This window comes from Coenobita brevimanus, chromosome 57, assembly GCF_032717465.1.
Source record: "Coenobita brevimanus isolate Jiangsu-jjx chromosome 57, ASM3271746v2, whole genome shotgun sequence".
NCBI lineage: Eukaryota > Metazoa > Arthropoda > Malacostraca > Decapoda > Coenobitidae > Coenobita > Coenobita brevimanus.
This window is the reverse complement of record NC_137010.1, coordinates 23,573,528-23,585,548: the sequence shown is the minus strand read 5'-3', so window position 1 is coordinate 23,585,548 and position 12,021 is coordinate 23,573,528.

Here is a 12,021-nt window from a genome sequence, read left to right as displayed (position 1 = left end):
GTCAAACTTCTCTGCCACAACAACTGGTGGGGGAAGAGATGGAAATACTTTCTCCCCAGCCAGGTCGTTCCCCAGCAGAAAATCAATCCCCTCTACTGGCATTACATCAGCAACAGCTACTTGAGCTGCAGCCTGAACAATGGGGCAATCGAGTTCCACATGAACATAATCATAGTATTCATCTGAGTTCATGCCTCTACACAGCACATACTTCCCTGAGTTTACAGGCCCTCCAGTCACGTTTCTGCACACAGACTGTTGTGCACAGGTATCACGAGCCACAGTAACTGGATAACTGATCCCATGAATTTTCACTGTGCCGTGACATATAAAAGGTTTACACCAGTCTAGGGACGATTTCTGAGGCAGTTCATCCGGAGGTGGCGTAGCATGTTGGGTAACCTTTTCAGCCTGAGCTGGCAGCGAGCACAGCCGGCTGCCTCCAGCTTTCCACAGACTTCTCCCTCACCGTTACCACTCTCCCAACTCCTCTCGTTCACCTGACTCGAACCTACAATTAGTGCCACTGGTTTGGCATTTTGGGAGGCCTTCCACTTAGGGCAGTTAGGCTTGATGTGCCCACTCTGTTTGCAAAAGTAACAAACTAGCTTCGAACTGGATACAGGGCTCTTTCTCCCAGAATTCTTTTTCTCCTCTGAACTTCCCTTGGACTGATTCACGGGAGATTTATCCCAGGCAGGGCCACTCACAGTCCTCTCCCTGGAATACTGAAAATTAGCATACTTGACCCCCATACTCCGCAAGGCAAACACCCGGTCATCAGCCCACGTCGCTGCTTCCTTCACGGTCTTAAATCTCTTCTCCCTAATTTTAACACCAATTTCTTTGTCAGCCATGTTGGTAAAATGTTCCATCAAAAGCAGTTCACGCACCTCGTTATACGAAGTGGCGCTCTCACTCAGCAACCACTCGTCTAACCTCTCCTCCAGATACCTAGCGTAGGCCATATAGGTGTCAGCAGGCCTTTTCCGAGCACCACGGAACAACAACCGATAAGCCTCTGGTCTAAGTTCATATGCCTTCAGGATGGCTGTTTTAAATTCATCATAATCATCTACATCCTCAGGGCTCAACCTATTATACACTTCCAAGGCTTTTCCTTTCAGCACATTAGATACCAACCCCACCCAGCGCTGCCTTGGCCACTCAAACTCCCTAGCCTTCTTTTCAAATCTAACAAACCATTCTGTCACCTTCAACTCATCAAATGCTGGCACTAATTTTAGACTCCTTGAGAACCAACTCTCCCTATCCTCTGCACGGCCTGAGGTTTGGGTATCTGAAGTTGGTCTATTAGCAGTCAGCTCCAAGCGAGTCTTCTCCAGCTCAAATCGCATTTTTTCACGCTGCATCTCCATCTCCCTCTCTTCTTTCTCTCTGGCACGCTGCATTTCCATCTCCCTCTCTTCTTTTGCACGCTGCATTTCCATCTCCATCTCTTCTTTTGCACGCTGCATCTCCCTCTCTTCTTTTTCACGCTGCATTTCCATCTCCATCTTTTTTAACTCCAACTGCAACTGAGCCTCCGGTGACAAGGCTCCAGGGTATATGGGAGTGGAATGAACAACTCCAGGGAAAGCACCAGACATCCCTGGGGGAACTGCTCTAAACTGGCTCGGCGGCATCATAGATGGTAATAGTGGGGTAGCGAAACGAGGCATTTCAGCACCATAGTCAAACTCAGGGCTCACACGGGGAGTACCTTTGCTATGTGCCTCTCGTTGTTCCATATCCACAGGTGACTCAGCACGTACGCGATCTGGTGTAGACACGCGTGACTCCATGGCGACAAATCAATGGCAGTACTAAATAATGAAATACTAATGCTGACTGAGAAACTACACACACATCAACTTCACCTCAAAGCACAGAGAACGCCAAGGTAACGATATCCTAGCAAGAAGAAGGCACTGTTAGGATATCCTGATGCGAGGTCGCCACTGTTACGGTGGCGCCAGCTAAGGGCTATTACAAAAAAGACAACAAGTCAGCCTTAGATGATCGGCCTCCACTGCGTTGCAAAAATAACGCAGACCCCGGCACTGACACTCCGCAAACTAGAGAAAAAACTGCGCAACGGAAAAACTAAAACGCAACACTCTGTACTTTGATAATAAACGGAACAGCCTACCTATAGATCTAGCCTACTATCGTCACTACCGGAAGTAATACCGCCCGAGACAGTATACAGGAACACCTCCCACTTACTTCCGATGGTGACGACTTTCTACTTAACCCGTGTCCAAGGGGGAACGCAGTTAATAGCTCACGATGGTTCTCACTAGCCTTGAGCAAAGAGATGGGATTAACTGTGTAGGGGTTAGGGGTGTGTGTGTGTATGTACGTGTGTTGGGGAACGTTAACAAAGGCAGCGAGAAGACCACGGTGAGCCAAACTGGCCCTCCAAAGACAACACGGTTACAAAAACAAAATAAAATAACTACTTCCCTCAGTCAGCAACAAAAGAATAAAAATAAACTTAAATGAAAACGCCAGCTCGGCATAAAAATGACTGGGGAGAGAGAGAGAGTGCACAAGCACCCGACACTAAAGCTGGCTGGGAAGACACTGGCCTACTGCTAGGCTCGTGTTCAGCCAAGCGCGAACGCATGAATCAAATTAATTAATAAGAACTTATATTCGTGCCCCTCTCTCTCTCTACAATGAATTGGTACTTCAAATGCAAGCAAAACATCATTAAATATACTGGTAGCTCACACACGACAATCAAAATAATCAAATGCATTCTCAGCATGGTATTAAATAAAATTGCCCTCAGTGGCAGGAACGAAAGAAACAAAAGAACTTGTAACACTCGCTAATGTAAACTCCGCGAATGACACGGATACATACTGCATAATCCCCCTAGCCCAGCTGCAACGGCTGCATCCGTGGGAACGGAAAGGCGGACAGCGTAACAATATATATATATATATATATATATATATATATATATATATATATATATATATATTTATCCCACGTGCGGGGATTAATTCCTAGGTGGGGGGGGGGATTGGGGAGAGGAGAGCTACCTACCTGTTAGTCAGTCAGTCTGTATCTATTTATATATCATATCTGTTCATCTGTTTATCTACCTATCTTTCCCTGATCACAGCATATCACACCCAGGTAGAGTACGGTACTTGAGTCAGGGTGACGGTCGTGTTTTACAAAAACTTATTACATTATAATACAAATATTAGCCTGAATAACTATCAGATTCTTAACACGAATGGTGATGAATGATGAAAAAGTAAATCTGTGGGTAACAGTTTTTGATTCGTGGTAGTCTTAGAGAGAGCGAGAGAGAGTCACAGTTGAGGGAGGGTGGAAGGAAAGAATTAAAAGTGAGTAAAGCAAAAGAAGACCAGAATAAAGAAGGATGGCAGAAAGAAACGGATGAACACAGATGGGAAGGAGGATGGAGAGAGAGAGAAAAAAAAGTGAGGTCGGGGGGCAGTCACTGGGCACTTTATTAGTGGTCGTAAGGGTGTCAGGTGAAGTCTAGGTGTTGTCATGCAACCTTATTATGTCAGCTGCCAACCACAATGATCATGACTGTCACTACCACAACTGCCAGAACTAGGCTACCAACATTATACCACACCAACCATCTTTACAATCAGCATTCATCACGACCACACATACCACAGGACCAACATTAACATAACTACCAGTATCATCACAACCCAGACTACTAGCATTATCACTAACAGCTGCCAGTATTATCACAAACACAACTGACTTGACACCTTGCCCATCCACACACTGAATCAGTAACTCACAAGAGATTGCTCCTGAGAGCTCTGTACAGTTCATTTACATGTCTGTCAGCAGCTCCCTCTTCAGGCACCACTCTACCCATCTCACTATAGAAGGCATCCCTTACTGCTAGGTTTTTCAAATTCCATGTTTTCCTTCTGGGTGCATAGGTCCTCTTCTTCACCACCCGCTCCTTAAACTTCCATATATATATTAGTAATTTGTGTTGCTGTATACACTCTTTGCTCTGTATAACTTTACCATCCTTTCCAACCTCGTGTCAGTCCGCCTGACCAGGACATAGTCAATCTGGCTACTATTTCCCCTATTCTCATTTGTTACCGACCTTCTCTCTCTTTTCCTGAAATGCATGCTGCACACAGTCATGTTCATTGCCTCCCCAAATTTGAGTATCCTTTCCCCTTCCACATTGCTTGTACCATGTGTGCATCCCCCACGTACCCCTTCATATCCATGAGCTGCTTCATCCACATGAACATTTAAATCCCCACCCAAAACTACAGTCTCATCATCCAACATGCCACCTGCTACAACTATCAAGTCATCCCAGAATCCATATTTTTTTGCATTTTCCAAGCCAGCCTGTGGAACACATATAAAAGTAATCCCTCAGTTATCCGGACAGCCACTGTCTGGATCATCCATTATCCAGATGCTTTGGTCTGGGTGTTCAAAACCATTAATTGTACATTTTTCCATTTTATCTGGATAAAATGCTTGCATTCGGGTGGAAATTATGGTCACATGAACTTTTTCACCAGGCTGCCCCCTTCCCCTTTTTTTTTAGGGCCGTGGTGATTGCTTGCTATGGTTGATGTGTCTGGTTGACCATAATTATTGCTTGGCTGTGGTAAATAGGTCAGCATGATCAGATAGAGTAGTGTAAAACACCAGGAATAAGTGTTGTACGATATACTGTAGTGGCCTTTTACAATGGGTTTAAAAGTTAGGGTATGTACAGAGGGGAGCAGGAGAGAAGTCAACTATCCGGATGGGCTGCTATCCTGAAATGCCTTTGGCTTTATTACGTCAGATAATCGAGGTATTATTGTATATCTGAAATCGTGAGTTTACCAAACAATATTTTCACTGCTATAATTCGTTCATTCACTGTCATTACATTCATGACACATTCCACCCATTTTTCCTCAATTGGCACACCCACATCACCTTATCCATCTACACTTCCCCACCAAGGTAGCTCATATCTACAGTCCCTCCCGGCAATCATTCTGGCTGACTCTCCCCTAAACCTGACATCCTCTACATAGTCAACTTTCATGTGCCTCCTGCTCAGAGTTTTCACTACTTCCCACGCTCTGCCCTTCAAGCTACTCACATTCCATGATGCCACTCTGAATCCCTTGGACGATTTGTGATTTCCACAGGCTTGCTGATCTTTTTTCTCTCTCGTTATTGTTATAAGTTGGGTAAAATAAAGGGAGACAGACAACATGCCTGGCCTGCCCACACAGTCCCATGTCCAGGCATGGGACCTGGGACTCATAGCCCACCAGCCATGGTCAGGGCTGTGGCAGTGGCCTCGGGACACTGTGCCAGGACATCTATAGGGACATCCTCCAAGCATACCTTGGCACTGTAACTGTCCCCTCATTTTACACCCACTGATAAGGCAGCCTCCTGGGGTGCTACTCCTAGGTTTGGGCACCTCTCAATTGGGTGGAAGAGGCAGCCTGGGAACCACAATGCCTTGTACCCTCTAGCATAGATCGGACCCCTATCCCATCCCGGTCCCCAAAACTGCGCTGGCAGTGCCTGCCCCATGCCTTCGCTGAGGTCCACCACTAGCTAGTGGGAGCAGGGTTCGCTTGCTCTTGCGAAGTATATCCGCAAACTCAAAAAATTGTCTTCTGCAACTGCAAATCCGCAAAATTCTTGCAGTTTGCAGTTCCAAAAATGCAAAACTGCAAACGCAAACCATTTATATATAAAATTATAATAAAATTAAAATATATATATTTCAGTTATTAATACTTGTATATTAGACTGTTTTTACTACAAAACAAGGGTAAATCCTGCACAGTTGTATAGAGAGTGTTCATGAAATGTATGCACAAACTTTAATGGGTGATAGGGAACACCATAATAAACATTTTTTCTGCCATGGAGGTGTGTGTGGAAACGTCTCCTTATGGCGCTACAGGAAAGAAACATCAAAGTCAAACATTATTTCCTATAGGCACTACACTCTAATATTATTGACAGAACAGCATGTTGATTTAAAGAAAATGCTCACATCAAAGTCCAGATTGTTTTATTAAAGGCCAAACAGTGTAACAATGAAACCATCTCGTTTCGGTGCTAACGATCGTTTTATTTTGGTAGACGAGGTGACGTAGGCTCGTCTTGCGCTGCCGTGTCATTTGTGGATCAGACGCTGTACGTGTAACGTGGAGCGCTTCACGAATGCCGAAATGTCTGATATGCACCTGGTGTATGGTGCTGCTGATGGAAACGCAAGAATTGCTGTGAAGCTGTACCAAGAGCGCATCCCGAATAGACATTTGCCGAACCATCAAACGTTTACCTCTTTGCACCAGCGACCGCGTGAAAGGGGAACGTTCATTGTTAACGTGGATGACAATGGTCCCCCTAGACGTGTACGAACTCCAGAAATGGAAAAACAGATACTACAGATATTTGCGAGCAGTCCAGACACAAGCATGCGAGCTGTTGCATGTACTCTCGATGTAAGACATGTCCTAAACACCAACAGCTTCATCCATATCATCGACAGAGTCCAAGCATTGCTTCCTCGAGATTATCCTTTACGTGTGGAATTCGCACTGTGGTTCTTGCAGTAGACAGCGGTGCAACCTGATTTTCCATCTTATGTGTTGTTCTCTGATGAGGCCTCGTTCAGCCGTGATGGTGTGTTCAGTGTGCACAATGCTCGTGTTTGGGCAGGGGTAAACCCACACGCCAGACGAGAGCATGGGCATTGAAATACCGGCTCGGCGGAGTGAGCCAGACACCACCACCTTGGGAGGAGGGTACAGGGAGGTGACCACCACCTCACAAGATGATGGAGAGGCTCTTTTCACCTGCCGAGCCTTTCAGGGATAAACAGTATATCTCCCCCGTGACCCTACGCCCCTCTTCCCCGCAGCCAGACTACCGGGCAGTGTACAGTAAAAGTACACTAAACTTCAGCGGAGGGAACACTCGCCAGAATCGGGGTGGGACTTGCAGTGACAAGATCCCAAGCAGACCCTCGGATGCCAAGTCCCCTGGATCGGCCTCCTTTTTGACAGAGGACTCAGGAGGAGCCTGAAGGGTTGCTATTCCCCCTAAGGAGCAGTGGATGAGACATCATCGTCCACCAGTGCTGTCTCCAGGACAGGAGTCCCAGACCCAAAGGCCGGAGAGCAGCCTCCGTCGGAGCTGTGGCCATAACAGGGCGTATCCATTGGGCGCCTTCTCCCTGCCTCCAGAGCAAGGGCCGGAGCGCAGCCTTCGTCAGAGCTGTGGCTGTAGCGTGGCATATCCATCGGGTGCTTTCTCCCTGTCCTCAAAATAACGGCCGGAGAGCAGCCTCCGTCGGAGCTGTGGCCATAGCCGGGTGTATCCATCGGGCTCCTTCTCCCTGCCCCCAAAACCTTGGCTGGAGAGCACCCCCGTCGGAACTGGCAATAACCGGGCGTATCCATCGGGCGCCTACTCCCCGCTGTCAGAGTCTGTAGTACCTGGAGGACCGGCCCCTGGCCGCTCCCCCTTAGCCCATACCCAGGCTTCTGTAGAGGAAGGTGCCTCCCACCCCAACCACCACTCCAGTGGCGAAGCAAGGTGCCCCTCTCTCCGCCCCTCTACACGAGAGGGCGACTCCTGCTCCTTTTCAAGGACCCCACCAGAGACCAGAGCAGGTGTGACATCCCCGAGGCCCGGTGTCCTGTCCTTGCAGTCCCAGGTGTTGTTGGACTCCTCCAGGATGAGAGGCCACAGCTCACCCCTGCCGGCTTCCTCCCGACGGTGAAACCACAGCCCCTGGAGTCAGCTGGCCTCCCCTGGTGCCTGTTGCAGTAGCCGAGGCTCCCTCAGCAACGGTGGCCGCAGACCCTCCCTGACGGCCGCCTCTGCAGAACGAGGCAGCAGCCCACCCCGGGAGCCGCCCTCTCCATGCCTGACCCCAGCCCTGGGCCTCCCCAGGTCCTCTCCCAGGACCTCGACAACGACTAAGGGCCAGCGCCGTGTGATGCGCCTCCTGGCCTAGAGGGCCCCGCATCACACAGGGCCTCTACAGAAAGAGGTCCGCCCACCACGCCACCCACCAACTCCTACGGGACTCGTGGCGACCCAACAGGCGACCTACCCCTGGAATACTCCCTTGACGCCCCATGCCAACGCTCGGCCGCCACCTGCGGTTCCCAGGCGCAGGGCCTCCTGCCGCCCGTGACCCGAGCACTCTTCTCCGCCTGTTCCGTGAGTAAAAGACCCTGAGGTTGTTTGTCCCCTAGTGTCTGGAAATCCTCTACCCCAGTGGACCTGCCCCCTCGCCCCAGTGTCTCCCCTCCCCCAGTGTTACCTCCCCGTGTGAAATTGTGAACTCCCCACCAATAAGCTCACACACTCTGGTGCCAGGCCACGGGCCGCCCCCAAGTGTGACTATCCTCCCCACCCAGTGTTACATACGGACAGACAGCATCAGTGCCGCACCCCTTCCCTCCCCCACCTTTGCTTTGGCCATACGAAGTGAATAGAAAGTGACATATGAGGTATACTCCCAACCTCCTGTCTCGTAAGGAAGTCTGTATCACCACTCTCCCCCCTCCCCCTTCCCCCCCTCTGCCCCACGCGCGGATAAATCGTGGATGCTATATCCTCTCGTCCTATGTAACGCACACAAATCATAAGGATAGCTAGGGTATCGTCTGTGTCACACGGATACATATAACTAGCATAGGTAGCCGTTTGTTATACGAATATATATATATATATATATATATATATATATATATAGAATATAATATAAAGGACTTGAGTATATACTGTCGTCTATGTCACGCGTTTGGGTATATTGAGTTATACTTGATTGTCTCTGTTATATATCTGAGACCAAGTGCACCTGGTGTATTGTATGAACCATATGTATGACACTGTGTGGAAATAATCATATGTAAGGAAAGGTAGAATACTCTGTAAAGGTCAAACTCGCTGAACTAGGTGGGGATATTTATTGTAAGGGCTAGCCTTCTGAGATTATCTGGTTATTATATGTCCCATGGTTTTGATCACGGGTGTGTATGTACTTGTCTGTTGTTAATAAATAAGTGTGCCTTTGATCAGTTGTGTTTGGACTTTCCTTCCTTTCCTGTGACTGACCCGATCGAGAACAAAGAACCCAAGGTCACACCGTACCTGAAACCGAGAAGTCGGGACTCAGAATACGCTGCATAACAGGCATCAAGAAAGGTTCGGCGTTAGTATTTGGGCAGGTATCTTTCATGATAAGCTGATTGGGCCATACATCCTGTCTTCCCGACTCAAGGGGCACATGTATCGGATATTGCTTGAAGAAAAGTTGCCCGAACTGCTGGAAGATGTTCCCTTGGCCATCCGCAGAAGATTGTGGTTTCAGCATTGTGGAACCCCAGCACATTTCAAGGATGATGTACCGGAATATTTGAACGCTTGGCAACCAGGATCCCCTAATTTGACATGCATTGATTTCTTCTGGGGACACATGAAGAACCTCGTGTACAAGACGCCTATTGAATCAGATGAAGACCTCATTGCGAGAATTGTTGACGCTGCTGCAAGTATTGCCGAACGGCCCGGAATCATTGAACGTGTGTGTGAATCAATGCGACAGCGCTGTTGTGCGTGCATAGATGCTGACATTCGCAACTTTCAGCATTTTCTGTAAATTAAAATGCTGTTATGTTTACACTGTTTTGCCTTTAATAAAACAATTTTGACTTCGATGTGTGCAATTTCTTTAAATTAAACTTCTGTTTTGTTTACACTGTTTTTCCTTTATTAAATAATTGTGACTTTGATGTGTGCATTTTCTTTAAAATGTTTACACTGTTTCGCCTATAATAAAACAATTGTGACATTCATGTGAGAAATTTCTTTAACATACTGTTTTGTCAGTAATATTAGGCTACACCGTATAGTGCCTTTAAGAAATAATGTTTGATTTTTTTTTTTTTTTTTTTTTTTTGCTGCGTGTTGAGAACTCGACTCCTTGCTCTCGGAGCACAAGCGACTGATCTGGGATTCCCTTCAAGACCGGGTCTAGTGCATGCAACTAGAGGACCAGGGCATAAAAATTCGGGTCAACCAACCTTACACGTATATTACCACAAAGATATACAATACTGGACACAATACAATGCACAGACTGAACACACTAACCAAGACACAGAGGACCCCAGTGGAGCTACTGGTGACTGGGCAGCTGCAGGTGTCATCCAGGTGTGGGAGGGGTCCCGTCAGGCGTGCTCCAGTCTCTCAGGAGGCACGGGACCACCGTCAGGAGCCGGGTCTTCCGATGTGGGCTGCTGGGCAGCGTAGAGGGAGGCCTGGTGGGGCCTCGGTGGGTGTGTCAGTCCTCAGGACTGGGGTCGAACAGGGCGAGCAGGCGCACTTCCCTGCACCTGCTCCTTGAGGAGGACTGCTCGTCGTTGGGGCTGGGGAGGTCTCGTCCTGGAGTCCTGGGAACGCCCCTGGGTGGCTGGGGGCTGCGGCCTCACTTGGGTCAAGAGGCCGTCAGGGGCTGCCTGCGGCATCTCTTCCTCTGGGAGTCCGACAGTGAGGGGTGATGTAGGGACACTGGCTGCAGTGAGTGTATCCACAGGCTTACCATGGGGCTGCTCCAGATGCTTTCCAGCTACAACTCCACTGGGGGGCTAGCTCTGTGGGGAGAGCAAGAGGGGTGTCCCACTTGGCCTTTGGAGGGGTGAGGTGAGCAAGGGACGTTACCTTTGAGGAGCATCACAAGGATAGTGGACAAGGGAAGGACAGTGGCTGTTCCCTCCCCAATGGGCACAGGGAACACCGCCGCGGTTCCGCTGAACCCTGGGACAGCAAGTGAGAGAAGGACAGTGGCTGTTCTCTCCCAGTCGAGGACGGTGGCCGTTGTCGTGGTCCTGCTCCCTGTAGAGGTGGCAGATGAGGGAAGGACGGTGGCCATTCCCTCCCCGACGGGCACGGGGCACTAGCTCTGGAGAGAGCGATAGGGGTGTCCCACTTGGCCTCTGGAGGGGTGAGGCGAGCAAGGGATGTTACCCGTGAGAGGCGTCACAGGGGTAGCGGACGAGGGAAGGACAGTGGCTGTTCCCTCCCTGACGGGCACAGGGGGTGCCACCACAGTTTCACTGGACCCCGGGACTGCAAGTGAGAGAAGGAAAGTGGCTGTTCTCTCCCAGGCGAGAATGGTGGCCGTTGCTGCGGTCCTGCTCCCTGTAGAGGTGGCAGATGAGGGAAGGACGGTGGACGTTGCCTCCCCGATGGGCATGGAAGGCGCCTCTGCTGTTCTGCTTGTGCCTATGGGGATGGCAGATGAGGGAAGGATAGTGGCCGTTCCCTCCCCAATGGGTACAGTGGGCACCGCCGTGGTTCAGCCTTGCCCTGGGACAGCAAGTGAGAGGACAGTGGTCATTCTCTCCCCAGCGAAGACAGTGGCCGTCATCGCAGTTCTGCTCCCAGCGGAGGCTGCAGGTGAGGGAAGGACAGTGCCCATTTCCTCCTTGGCGGGTACAGTGGACGCCGCCGTGGTTCTGCAGGGGGTGGTAGATGAGAGGAGTACAGTGGCCGTCCTCTCCCCGACGAGTACAGTGGCTGTTGTCATGGTTATACCTGGGACTGTTAAGGAACAAGTCCCACCCCGATCCTGGCAAGTGATGGCCTGGCCTGAGAGTAGTGCGACGGGGTGGCGTGCTTCCCGCGAGCTTCGTTGAGGCGAAGAGGGGCGACAGGGAATTTATGCCCATTTGGTTTGGTCCCTTTCCACGCTTCCCTGTGGTTGTCCCTTGGTGCTGGTTTTCCCGGTGCTGGTATTTCAGTTTTCATTCCTGTAGTGCCATAAGATGTTTCCAGACACCTCCATGGCAGAAAAAATGTCTAATATAGACATATAGTGTTCCTTGTCACCCATTCAATTTTGTACGTACATTTCATGAACACCCTGTATAACTGAATTAAATTATTGTCCGAGCGAGAGCGAGAACAACTTATTTCAGCCGAAATTCA